Raw genomic sequence first — 14497 nt, forward strand, 5'->3', positions numbered from 1 at the left:
TCCATGATCTGCTGGACACAGTACTACTCTTTGAAACTGAGGTGGAGGCAGCCTGTCCCACCGGGCTCCAACCATAGTGAGAGCGGTAGCAGCCCTAAGGATCTCTGAATCATCTTTGGGTTTCTTCTCTGTTCTTGAAAGGCAGCACATGTTCAAAGCAAAATACTCTATGGTTTCATCCTATAAAATCCAAAAAGTCTGACAGCCTTCCTCCATTCTCTACTACCTTCTCTGTCTCCTTTACTTCAAACTGGCAGTATCTCTGATGGCATAATCCAATCTCTATTCCCAGCCTCTGATGAGATGGCTGATTAAGTCCGTGAGTTGCACCCATGATCTCTTTTCCAAATGGTTCTTTAGCCACACCCTTGTTCTCTTCAGAACAAGCTTTCTTCTTCTTTTGCAATAATGATAGGTTGAGAATTTTCCAAAACGTTTTGCTTAAAAATTCATTATTCAATTCATGTTTCTACTTTTGCATTTTATTATAAGCAGTCAGAATAAACTAAGCTGCTCCTTCAAACACTTTGCTTAGCAATCTCCTCAGCTAAATATCCAGTTTCACTGCTTACAATTTTTACCTCACACAAAACACCAGAACATAGTTCAGCCAAGTACTTTGCCACTTTGTAACAAGAATTGCCTTTCTTCCAGTTTACAAAAACATGTTCCTTATTTCCATGCCAGAACCATCCTTAATGTTTATATTTCTAGCATGCAACTCAAAACTCTTCTGACCTCATTTACATTCCCACCAACAGTGTAAAAGCATTCCTATTTCTCCACATCCTCTCCAGCATGTGTTGTTGCCTGACTTTTTAATAATCACCATTCTAACTGGCGTGAGATGGTATCTCATTGTGGTTTTGATTTGCATTTCTCTAATGACCAGTGATGATTAGATTTTTTTCATGTTTATTGGCCACATAAATGTCTTTTTTTGAGAAGTGTCTGTTCATATCCTTCACCCACTTTTTGATGTTTTTTTTTTCTTGTAAATTTGGTTAAGTTCTTTGTAGATTCTAGATATTAGCCCTTTGTCAGTTGGATAGACTGCAAAAATTTTCTCCCATTCTGTAGGTTGCCTGTTCATTCTGACGATAGTTACTTCTGCTGTGCAGAAGCTCTTTAGTTTAATTAGACTTCATTTGTCAATTTTGGCTTTGGTTGCCATTGCTTTTGGTATTTTAGTCAAGAAGTCTTTGTCCATGCCTATGTCCTGAATGGTATTGCCTAGGTTTTCTTCTAGGAATTTTATGGTTTCAGGTCTTACATTTAAGTCTTTAATCCATCTTGAGTTAATTTTTGTATAAGGTGTAAGGAAGGGGTCCAGTTTCAGTTTTCTGCATATGGCTAGCCAGTTTTCCCAACACCATTTATTAAATAGTGAATCCTTTCCCCATTGCCTGTTTTTGTCAGGTTTGTCAAAGATCAGATGGTTGTAGATGTGTGGCGTTATTTCTGAGGTCTCTGTTCTGTTCCATTGGACTATATATCTGTTTTGGTACCAGTACCATGCTGTTTTGGTTACTATAGCCTTATAGTGTAGTTTAAAGTCAGGTAGCATGATACCTCCAGCTTTGTTCTTTTTGCTTAGGCTTGTCTTGGCTATACTGGCTCTTCTTTTATTCCATATGAAATTAAAGTAGTTTTTTCTAATTCTGTGAAGAAAGTCAATGGTAGCTTGATGGGGATAGCATTGAATCTATAAATTACTTTGGGCAGTATGGCCATGAATGACAGTGTGGTGATTCCTCAAGGATCTAGAACCAGAAATACCTTTTGGCCCAGCAATTCCATTACTGGGTATATACCCAAAGGATTATAAATCATTCTACTATAAAGACACACGGACATGTATGTTTATTGCAGCACTGTTCACAATAGCAAAGACTTGGAACCAACCCAAATGCCCATCAATGATAGACTGGATAAAGAAAATTTGGCACATATACACCATGGAATACTATGCAGTCATAAAAAAGGATGAGTTCATGCCCTTTGCAGGGACATCGATGAAGCTGGAAACAATCATTCTCAGCAAACTAACACAGAAACAGAAAACCAAACACTTGTGAAGTTCTTATGCCAGGGACCCAGGCACACTAAAACATTGATACTTAACCATAAGATTGTAGAATGTTTCCCCTCCCTGACTTTACCAGCCCATCAATAGGGCTCTAATACACAGACATTCAAAACAGAAAATTACAGACCAATATCTCTCATGAACATAGAAGCAAAAATCCTTTAAAAATATTAAATCAAATTCAACAATGTATAAAAAACAATTACAAATCATGACCAAGTGGGATTTATTCCAGGTATTCAAATCTGGTTCAACATTCAAATCAATATAACCCATCACAACACTGAATATAACCTAGCACCTCAACTAGCTAAGGAAGAAAAATCATGATGATATCAAGTAATTCAGAAAAAGCACTTTAAAAAATCCAAAAGCAATTCTTGATAAAACCTCTCAACAAAATAAAAATAAAGATGAACTTCCTCAACTTGAAAAAGAACAGCTACCAAAAGAAAGAAAAAAAATATGTTAACATCATATCGAAAAACTAAATTTTTCCCCAAAGAATTGTGTACACAGCAAGAATGTCTCTCTCTCACTATTCTTACTCAACATTGTACTGGAGGTCCTAGCTAGTGTGATTAGACAGAAATTTAAAATGCACCAATTGGGAAGAGAAAAAAACCTATCTGCATGCACAGATGGTATGATTATCGATGTAGAAGATCCCAAATAATCACCAAAAAAGTTTCCTAGAACTAAAAAGTGATTATACCAAGTTTCCAGGTTACATGACTGACATACAAAAGTCGATGTTTTTTCTATATACCAATAAAATACTATTTATAATAACATTGAAAAATGAAATAAATCTAACAAAATATGTATAGGATAGCCATGCAGAAAACTACAAAATTCTGATTTTAAAAAAATCAAGGATCTAAATGAATGCAGACATAGTCCATAATTATGGATTGACAGATTTAATACTGTCAGTTTTTCATAAATTGATTTATAGATTCAATATTAACCCAATAAAAATCACAGCAAGCTACATTATGGGTACAAACAAAATGACTCTAAGGTTCATATGAAAAAGCAAAAGACCGTGAATACCGAACACAATATTAAAGAAGAATAAAGTCAAAGGACTGAAATTTCCTAACTTCAAGACTTACTATGATGCTAAAGCAATTAAAACAGTGTGGTACTCGAGAAAGAATAGACACATAAATTGCTGGAATGGCACACAGAGCCTAGAAATAAACCCACACAAACAGTCAAGTCTTCTGTGACAAAGGAGCAAAGGCAATTCCATGGAGAAAGAATCATCCTTTCAACAAATGTGCAAGAACAATTGGAAGTCTACATGTAAAAATATAAAACAAGACATAAGCTGCGAGCAGTGGCTCATGTTGTAACCTCAGCAGTTTGGGAGGCTGAGGAGGGCAGATCACTTGAGGTCAGGAGTTTGAGACCAGCCTGGCCAACATGGTGAAACCCTGTCTCTACTAAAAATACAAAAATTAGCTAGGCATGGAGGTGAGTGTCTGTAATCCCAGTTACTTGGAAGGCTGAGGCAGGAGAATCTCTTGAAACCAAGAGACGGATGTTGCAGTGAGCTGAGGTCATGCCACTGCACTCCAGCCTGTGCAACAGAGAGAGACTCCATCTTAAAAATAAATAAATAAATAAAATAAAACAAGACATAGACCTTAAACTTTTTAAAAATTAACTCAATATGGATTGGACATAAATGTAAAACACAAAACTACGAAACTTCCAAAAGAAAATATAGAAGAAAATGATAGGTTGAACTTTATTAAAATTAAAATGTTCTTCTTTGCAAAAGGCACTTTTAAGAGAATGAAGAACCATTCACAGACTGGGAAAAAATATTTGCAAAATACATATCCCTAGCCCAGTCTAAAGGCATGTATCTCTACTCTAATCATGATAAAAACATCAGTTAAATCCCAACAGAAGGACACTTTACGATGTCCTACCGCTACTCCTCAAAACTGTTGAGGTCATTAAAAGCAAGAAAAGTCAGAGAAACTGTCACAGCCAGAGGAAGCCTAGGGAGACATGATGACCAAATGTAATATGGTATCCTTGATGAGATCCCAAAATAAAAAAAAATAAAACAATAAAGCAGATTATATAAAACTTAAGACAATCTGAATAAATTATGGACTTCAGTTAATGATAATTTATCATCGTTGGTTCATTAGTTGTAACAAGTATACCACACTAATAGGGGAAACAGAGCATATATGGGAAATCTTTGTACTATCTTCTCAATTTTTCTGTAAATCTAAAATTTCTAAAAAGTAAAGTTTATTTTTTTAAAGTAAAGTTAGACCACTTTCTCACACCATGCCAAAAAAAAAAAAAAAATACTCAAAATGGATCATAGACCTTCAGGTAAAAGTTAAAACGATAAAGCTTTTAGAAAAAAAAAATATAAAAGTAAATCTGTGTAACCTTTGTTTCTTAGTGGTTTCCTAAAAATGACAATAAAAGCGTAAGTGACAAAAGAAAAAACAACATAAATTGTTGAACTTCATCAAAATTATAAAACATTTATACTTCAAAACATACCATCACGAAAGTAAGAGGACAAATCAAAGAATGAAAGAAAATATTTGCAAATCATATATCTGGCAAAGGACTTGTAGCCATAATTAAGAATTCTTGGCCGGGCGCGGTGGCTCAAGCCTGTAATCCCAGCACTCTGGGAGGCCGAGGCGGGCGGATCACGAGGTCAGGAGATCGAGACCATCCTGGCTAACACGGTGAAACCCCGTCTCTACTAAAAAAATACAAAAAACTAGCCTGGCGAGGTGGCAGGCGCCTGTGGTCCCGGCTATTCGGGAGGCTGAGGCAGGAGAAGGGCGTGAACCCGGGAGGCGGAGCTTGCAGTGAGCTGAGATCCGGCCACTGCACTCCAGCCCGGGCGACAGAGCGAGACTCCGTCTCAAAAAAAAAAAAAAAAAGAATTCTTAAAACTCAAGAATGAAATGACCACCCAATTTAAAACTGGACAAAGGATGTGAATAGACATTTCTCCAAAGAAGATTTATAAGTTGCCTATAAGCACTCAGAAAGATGCTCGACATCATTAACCATCAGGAAAATACAAATTGAAACCACAATGAGATATGAATTCATATTCACTGGAATGATTGTAATCAAAAAGAAAGAGAATGTAGATGTGGAGAAGCTGGAACCCCGCTTCATTGCTGATGGGAATGTAAAATGACGTAGCTGCCTTGGAAAACAGTCTGTATTATAGAACAAATTCCTCCTCTCTATTTTTATTCCCACTTCCCTATCTAGCCTGGAGTCCTGCAATGGCTCTGACTGTCCTCCTGCAGTATTATTCAATAATTTATTTAAGACCTCCCCTGATACATAGGCATGGTGGCAATAGAAATCCAGTCTATTAGCTTGTCTCTCCAAATCTGATCATGACCATTCTTCTTCCTTGTGAGGACTGACTTGTCTTGTATTCTATAGATCAGGGGTCCCCAAGCCCAGGGCCTCAGACGGGTACCACTCTCCGGTCTGTTAGGTTCCAGGCCACAAAGCAGGAGGTAAGTGGCAGGTGAGCCAGCATTATGGCCTGAACTCTGCCTCCTGCCAGATCAGCAGCAGCATTAGATTCTCATAGGAACATGAACCCTATTGTGAACTGTTCATGCTAGGGGTCTAGGTTGTGCACTCCTTATGAGAATCTAACACCTGATGATCTAAGGTGGAACAGTTTCATTTTGAAAATATCACCCCTGCATCCCCAGTCCCATCTCACTCCCAATCCCCATCCGTGGAAAAATTGTCTTCCACAAAACCAGTCCCTGGTGTCAAAAAGGTTGGGAACCACTGTTATATATGAACTAGGAGTTCATATGTGATGATAATTCTTAAAACAAGCCCTCTTATTCTTCAACTGCCTTGCACAGAAGAAGGGTGGAAGTGCTGGAAGTTCTTGCCGTTTCGATTATTATGTTTTACTTGTCTTTGAAATTCCACAGAAAATTTATATAGAATTGCATTTCATTTTTTTGTATACGTATATGTATATATTTGTATGTATTTATATTTAGAAAGTAATTATTCATGGAAGAGAGAGGAAAAGGTCACATTCTAATTCTGTTACCTATTCATGTTTCAGGGCCCATATCTAATGCCACTTACTCTTACTGCATGAAGACTTTCCTGATCCTTCTAGCCAGGTGTCTTTTTTTGTCTTATTGAACCTCCAAACTGCTTTGCACATCTTTTTCCTTGCTTGCTTGGTTTCGTTTATTTTAGTAATTCATAAAGTTACTAACCTTATTGTAAACTCTTTTACTGGCAGCTGATTAGATAGAATATATCTAACCTCTCTAATACTTAGACACTTAATATAAATGATTGTATTATTATGTAATTTATAAATATAAAATATATTTATATTTATGAAATATAATTTTATAAATATTGTATAATATAAATGATTGTATTATTGTATAATTTTATCTTCATATCTTATTGCTCTAATTTCAATAGAAGCTCTTTAAGAATGAGAACTGTGTTTCGCTTTTCTGTACTGTTTGAGAATAACTTAAAAATCAGTGCTGAGTGAATGAATGAATGAACCAACTTAAGATTAACTTTGTAGTGACAAGGGAGCCCTTGGAGGGGCTACTACAGTTCCAGTTGTTATCGTTGCCCTAAGAGTACTTTCTTGGTCCTGGACATCCTCCTCCAAGGAAGGAAGGTGGTAGAGTGGAGAGTGGTCTAGAAACGGGAAGCCTGGTGTTTGGTCTTGAATCTGCCACCAGATAGCTGCGTGATCTTGGAGGGCTCCACTCTCTCTGAGCCTCATATAGCCACAAAAGGAATGTTCCTTTCAGTTCTAACATTCTAGGATTCTTGAAACCACTGGTCCTTATTACAATAAAGAAACAAAGTACCAAAATAAACTTGGGATTGAGCAAATGACTGTTTCTGTTCTCACATCCCAGTAATAGCCAGCACCTCAATGAATGCCTACTATATGCAGACACTGTTTTAAGTGTGTCACTTCTATTGACTTATTTATTCCTATAGATAAGACTTTTATTCCATTTTCATATGAAGCATATAAAACATATGTGACTTACATGCCTGTTGGCAGAGCCAATTTTAGATCCAGACACTCTGGCTCTAGAGGCTGTGCTCTTCATCTCACTGCTTATCCAGGGCATACGAGTGGCACCAGCCTTCTCTTCTGCCCCCAGAGCCCCTGGCCTTAATTTCATCGCCATACATCTCATGGAAAGATGAAACCCTTGTTTCAGTATGAAGTGATAATTCCAAAAGATGTTGTGAGAGAACACAATCCCCCGGAGAGCAAAGAGATATTTGCTGATGACTTCACTTGGGGCAAGGACCTTCGTTTTATTTGACATTACGGGTGCTGAATTGGGAAACCAAAGTGTGGAAAGGCTTCTGACCTGACTTTTGGAAAGAACGTGGCTCTTTTCTCAAAGCCTCATCAAACACGAGGTGGAAAGGTGAGCCCTGTCATTGCGACATCACCTGTTTTCCTCCTGCCCAGAAGGTCCTGCTTCATTTGACATTAGGGAAGTCTTCCTCTATTTGGCAGTTCTTCCTCAGGAACTGTAAATCCAGGAGCCACGAGGGCACTGCTTCCCTGTTCTCTACCACAGCTCACAAGGATATCAGCTAGGAAAAGCCTACTGCGATAGTTAGGCAGGCCTTTTAAACCTAGGTCAGGAAGAATAAGTAAACAAGGGAGCTTCCACTGTAGGAAACATGTACTTTGAGTCCAGCAAAGTAACCAGTAAGATAAAGATGACTAACAAAGATTGTGATCCGCATTCAGAGCTGCTGGCCTCCCTGCTTTTTCAGCCAGATGTTTCCCTCTCATTTTTTTTCTTCTCTCCTTACCTTCCCTTTGCTCCCTTCAGTTTCTCTCTCCACCTGACTTCTTCCCCAAGTACCCACAGGACTATGTTATTGCTATCTTTTCTCTTCCTAGGTCACCAGGGAAAAGAGCCTCATATAAATGCATATAAACCATTCTGAATACCTACATATGTATAGCAGGCATTCGCACTTTGATTATTTATCCATATACTCCTTATTCTTTAGACGATTACTCAGTGCCTGTTCAGTACCAAGTCTTAGCTGTCCACCCCCTACCTCCCCAGACATAAGGTATCTACCTTAGGACAGACATATTTTGGTATTTCCCCAGGGATGTTGGTTTTGGCTAGAAAAGGCCCAAGGTAACATAAATTAGAGCATATGCTTGACAGGTTACCATTGATTATGGATTTAGAGTCTGTTAGAAACCAGGCTTACGAATTACAGCCTTAGGGAAGCCAGCTGTTTGGGAAAACTAGCAAAAACAAAAACTCCCCTGTTGGGGGCTTTTATTGGCCTTTCTGCAATTCTCTCTTTGAGCTATGGGAAAAACTCAATCACAGGCAGGAACCAAAGAGTGTTTAGCTCTCAGTAGCTCCTCTATGTTCATTGACGAATTCCCTATAAGCTTGGGAAATGTTTCCAGTGCCAAGCCCTTAATGAATAGCACACAGAGTATGAAGAAAGTATGATTATTAAGAATTACATAAGGTTTTCATCATTCTAAGCAAACTATCACAAGGACAGAAAACCAAGTACTGCATGTTCTCATTCATAGGTGGGAGTTGAACAATGAGAACACACGGATACAGGGCAGGGAACATCACACACCAGGGCCTGTCGGCGGGTTGGGGGCTGGGAGAGGGATAGCACTGGGAGAAATACCTAATGTAAATGACGAGTTCATGGGTGCAGAAAACCAACACGGCACATGTATACCTATGTAACAAACCTGCATGTTTTGCACATGTACCCTAGAACTTAAAGTATAATAAAAAAAAAAAAAGAAAAAAAAAAAGAGAATTATATAAGGTTTGGGAACAAAGATGTCCCAGAACATGCCAAACCAAGACATGGCTTTTGACCAAGAGTGTTATTCCATTCCATTTATCATATATTCATTAAGTGCCTCCTGGGTACCTAGCATGGCTAAGGTACATTCCTAGCTTTTGTGGTACTTCCAACCAAGGTGGGGAGCCTAGACAGAGAAAAATCAGATGATAGATTGTAGCATGATAAGATGGAAATAGCCCTCAATTTGGAACGCTAAGACTGGTTATGGCGCTGAGTTTTGCCACTTGTTATCTGTGAAACCTAATATAAAATCCAGTTCAGAACTGTCATAAGGATTCTCTTTGAATATTATGTAAATTAATAAATAGGAAAAAAAACATTTTTATGGATTTTAGAGAAGAATGCAAGGTAGGGTAGAATTCCTTGTAAATCCAATCCCATGGGATAAGTCAGTGTTTTGCCAACAAGTCGCCACCTATTCATGGTTCATGAAATCCATGCAATGGGCAGTGAACAGCATTTCTTATCTTTTTTTTAAATATAAAATGGAACAGAATAGAAAATAGAGTGCAGCACATATAATATGGGTAAGTTTTGTTTTAGGTAAGTTTTGTCTCTATTACACATATTTTGTATACTCTATTGTAATGGGGAAAAGATTTATTACAATGCATCACTTTCAAAAAGTTAGAAAAATGCAGAGGAGACTGCATGCCCTTCTATTCCAATGTTCCTAAAACTATTTTGATTCAGCCGTGCTACCTGCCTAATGCTTTAATAGTTCAATCCAGTATCGAAACGTATCTCGATTGATCCATTTTCTCAGCCCCAAGGGGTAGTGCCCATTGACATCTTGCTCTCAAAGACCTAGCTACAGAAGAAGGATGGTCAGAAACAATGAGAGAATACTAAGAATATTTAAATGTCACAACAGGTAACAATTAATTACCCATCAGTAACAAAGACACCACAAAGAGCTGGGATCCTAGAGATTTCCAGGAGGTTCATTCAGAGCAATTCCTAAAGAATTTGGCTCATGGAGAAACAAAAGAGAAGGAGCCAGAGTACGGGACAGAGTCTGAGCCAAGTGGGGAGTGCGGTCTGTCTGTCTGGCCTGTCACTATGCAGAATAACTATAGTGAGAGGCAGAAAGTAGAACAATGTAGAAAATCTGTCACCCCAGACTTGCTGTATTTGTATTCTTGATGTACTGTGTTTCATGTGAACTTTTGCCACCAGGACATTCTTACAGAAACTTGATATCTGCGCTGAGGAGCTATCAGTGACACATCCTGCCTGAGTAACTTGGCGTGGCTCCACTATTAACACACTGTAAGGCAAGGTGGGTCTCTGGGGCAATATTGAAGGCTCTGGGTCACGGGTAAAAGTCATGTCACAGACAGAGATGAGTAAGGTATGAACCTGATCCTCCAGTTGTCACAGTAAACATCTTAATTAAGGAGTTTGGGGCAGGGGGGGGGTGGTCCATGGATAGATTTCAGGAGCTGAGTAACCTCTTGAAGTTCTGTGCAAAATTTTCCGGGCATTTGTAGATTTCTATAAGAGGTTGTTAGCTCTTACCAGATGATCAAAGAGCTCTGTGGTCAAAAAAAAAAAAAAAAAAAAAAAAAAAAAAAAAAATTAACGATTAGTTTCTTCCACTATAATTTTGCCATTCTTGTAGTAAGAAGAATAGTCATATAACTCTGGATGAAAAGGAGGAGAAAATCTTTAGAGTGACAGAATCTAACTTCCATATGGTTTACTGCCCCAATATCTACCAAACAAGTGGTCAGAGCAGATTCTCAGGATCACAGTATCACCACTTCGATGGGATCTATACCCTCTGGAAAATCAACTAGAAGTACTTTGACCAAATCTGAGGTCCAACTCTGATTTTCTGAAAAATGCAGTGTCATATGTTACTCCTTATAAGGTATGTACAATAATTCCAATTTCCCTCCGACTGCAGCAGCATGTCCAAAAACAAGTAAGTTGAAAACAATTTGTTGTGCAATGCAGTGAATCTCACTTCTGTCATCACAGTGGAGAGCATAGATCACCCTGTGGTAGATTCTGTCACTATAATTGCTGCTATTAAAAATATGGAGAGAAAATACTGGGCTGACTCTTTTGTCTCCGTCTGGGTCATCATGGTTTTTTGTTTTTGTTTTTGTTTTTGTTTTTGAGTTGGCTTATTGTAATTCAGAGGCTTATCTCTGCTAACTGTATATTTGATCATATTGTATCTATATAATCTGATTTTTAAAAATTTGCATCTAAGCAAATCTAACTTTATTCTTTAAAATTATAGGGCCTTTGTGCTTCTCTTTTGTTGTGGGTAAGACAATTTTGGGGGGGTTGGTGGGTTTTATTTGTTTCAACCTCAGAATCACCCTATTGCTGGGAACTTAGGGGAAATAATTTACCTGCAGGAATTGTCCTCTAAGTTACCAAATAACTTCTAAACAATTGTGTACTCTAAATCCAGATGTATTTATCAGAAGATTAACTGTAGCCTAGTTTCCCAGCTTGTGGCTTGCCCAAGTCCAACCCAGGTTAATTCCATACATAATTTAGAATTGCTTCTTTTTCTTTGTGTAATAATACCTCACCTTAAAAAAAAAAAAAAAAGCCACATCATGGGCTTATTTTAATCCTGATTATTTAGGGTAATACATTTCTTACAGATAATTAATATTAGCAAAATTAATTCATTTACTAAATTCAGCGGTCTGACAACAAGTGAAAAAGTTGGGCTTTAGAAAAAGTATGTTGGCCTCTATTTATTCTTAATATTTGAAATTGATAACTATCTCTATCATAATTGATTCATTACTCATTGAGTAATAAAGGATAGGAAAAGTTAACGGTTAACCATACCAGGTACATTTAGTTACGTAACATTGATTTTGGAGTGTTGTATATGACTTGTATTTAAAAAGCCCTGATTGGTTGCTAAGATAATAGAAAACAATATAAGCCAGCTTTATGACCAGTGAAAATCTAACGTGACAGCTTAAAAACATCCATTTAATTTATGATGCTGTATTACAAATATACATTTAGATGATAATGGGAAAGGTGATGAAAGTTGGCATGGTGGCATTTTTCAGATAGCTGAGAAATGATAACTATATTCTACCCTTCATAGCTCCATGTTTCATTGTTATTAACTGATTGCTTCTTTGGCTTAAGAAGTGAGCCGGTGGTCCATGTACCAGAGAGTTCAGATTTCTAATTTGAAACTACTTCATTTTTCTAAATCCCAAAGAATTTCATTAAAATAAAAATTGTATCTCATTACTGAGTCATAAAAAAGAATTAAAAAGTGGACTCTGCCTTTTCTCAGAGTATAACAAAGTTATATAAAGTGTAGAGCTAGAATGAATTTCACAAGACACAATGAAAGAGCATTCTTTATGTTAAGTGTGACCCAACAGATCATAGAAATTGCTAAAAACCGTCTACTGCACTAAGATGTGAAATTTTTTCCTTTGATATTTAGTAAGTATTTTATTTTACTTTATTGTAGCAAGAACACTTAACATGAAATCTATTTTCTTACAAATTGTAAGTGTGTAATGCGTTATTGCTGATGATAGGTATAAGGTTGTACAGCATATATCTAGAGACTATTCATCTTGCCTTACTGAGACTTTGTGCCTGTTAATTAGTAACTCCCCATTTTTCCTTTCCCCAAGTCCCTGGAAACCACCATCCCACCCTGAATCTATGAATTTGACTATTTTATATCCCTCATTAAAAGTGGAATCATATTGTATTTATCTTTCCGTGTCTGGTTTAATGTCCTCAAAGTTCATCCATGTTGTCACCTATTGCAAAATGTTCTTCTTTTTTAAAACTGGATAGTATTCCATTGTTTGCGTACATCACATTTTCTTTACCCGCATTCATCTGTCAAGACAATGAATATTTAGGCTGTTTCTATATCTTGGGTATTGGGGAAAATGCTGCAATGAACATAGAAGTGCAGATATCTCTTTGAGATTCTGATTTTAGTTCTGGATGTATACCCGGAAGTAGGATTGATGGATCGTATGGTAGCTCAGTAAATGTTTTTAGATTTGCAAATGAATATGTGTGTGTGTATTTGTGTTTGTATACAGAACTTTAAAAAAGTGACCTGCAAATAATTCTCCAATTTGTTTTGATTAATCCTTCAAAATATATGCCAAGTAAAAAGAAAACTATACTCTGAAATACCAACGTCCTGTTCAAATCCAACTGTGCACCCAGGAAGCACTCCTATCAATGCTGTGCTTTAATTCAAAGGACGCTCTTTCTATGGAACAATGGAACTACCTTGGATAAAGTTTCATTTATCACTTCTTATAGGAGCTGGGGCTTGAGAAAAAGACAAGTTATAAATGGCTGATGAGAACTGACATGTTTTAGTGTTAGTTAACATCTCTATCAACCAAGAGGTGATGAAATATTTGTCACCAAAAGTGAGGAAGACAGTTGTGTCCCACACTCAAGACACAGAAGATAGAAAAGATTTGTTCAACAAATTCATTCATTCAGTCGTTCAGCAAGCATGTCATATTGGAGATGTTTGTGGGACATCCAGACGGAAAGTTTTTGGTGTGCCTGGCACTAAGATGACAAAAATGAAAAGGCATTGCCTTCACTTTCAAGATGCTCATAGTAATGGACAGATGGACAGCCAAATGAATAGTTATAGTAAAATTAGATATTACCACACTGGAAATACATTCAAGGCCCATGGGTAGCATTTGGAGGAGCTACTAAACGTGCTGGGGCCATCAGGGAAGGCTAGAGGAGATTTTAATACTGTTTTTCAAACTAATGGGAAGGAGCCATTCCAGACAGACATAGGCATCGTCCTGGACTCAGAGCCTTGAGTGAGCATGAAATATTCAGGGGACCACACAATGACTTGTGTAGCTGTAGCTGGAGTGCAAGGAGACTATTATAATAACACAGGAGAGCCATGTTCAGATCAGAGGCAGCAGAGAAGGGTTGGAGGAGACATTTTAAAAGCTTACTTCTTAGGCTTAATGATTAATGGGTGCAATAGTAAAAAAACAAAAGGGAAAAGACTATGATGACTCTTAGGTTTCCAGCTTGGACATATGAAGGACAGCAGTACCATTTACTAATACAAGGAAGGAACACAGGGAAGAGAGGTATTAAGAGTCAAGGGTAGGTGAGATGATGTATTCAGTTTTAAACACTTTGTGTTTAAGATGCCTCCAGGGCATCCAATTGGATGGGTTTGTCCATTATATTTGTTAGGTGAGGGGCTCAGAGAAGGAAACTGAGCTGAAGCTATAAATGTGGTGCTCTCAGCATAGAAGTAGAAGTTGAAGCCATAGAATAGGTGAAATGAAGAGTAGCAAGGACAGAGGCCAGGAGAAGACTGATGTTTAAAGAAGAGGGAGAGCAACAGCTGTAAAGCAGGCTGCAAAGATCCTGCATGCAAGATGGCAGGAGGACTAGCAGAAAGTGATGACATGAAACCCAGGGGAGATAAGGGCTTCAAGAATT

The 14497-nt window shown here is 37.6% G+C and overlaps 2 protein-coding genes across 4 annotated transcripts in view; one reads left to right on the top strand and one right to left on the bottom strand.

Annotated features, from left to right (window-relative positions):
* Window positions 1–7394, bottom strand: part of TDRD15 (tudor domain containing 15) — a 68820-nt gene extending 61426 nt beyond the window's left edge. For all 3 annotated transcript variants that reach the window (XM_050754591.1, XM_050754592.1, XM_050754589.1), the window contains exon 1: window positions 7180–7394. The gene's annotated coding sequence lies outside the window, so the exon portion shown is untranslated. The remainder of the gene's footprint in view (window positions 1–7179) is intronic.
* HS1BP3 (HCLS1 binding protein 3) overlaps window positions 1–14497 on the top strand; it is a 642583-nt gene that overhangs the window by 183512 nt on the left and 444574 nt on the right. The window lies entirely within an intron of this gene.

The sequence above is a fragment of the Macaca thibetana genome, chromosome 13 (assembly GCF_024542745.1).
Source record: "Macaca thibetana thibetana isolate TM-01 chromosome 13, ASM2454274v1, whole genome shotgun sequence".
In the NCBI taxonomy this organism is placed as follows: Eukaryota; Metazoa; Chordata; class Mammalia; order Primates; family Cercopithecidae; genus Macaca; species Macaca thibetana.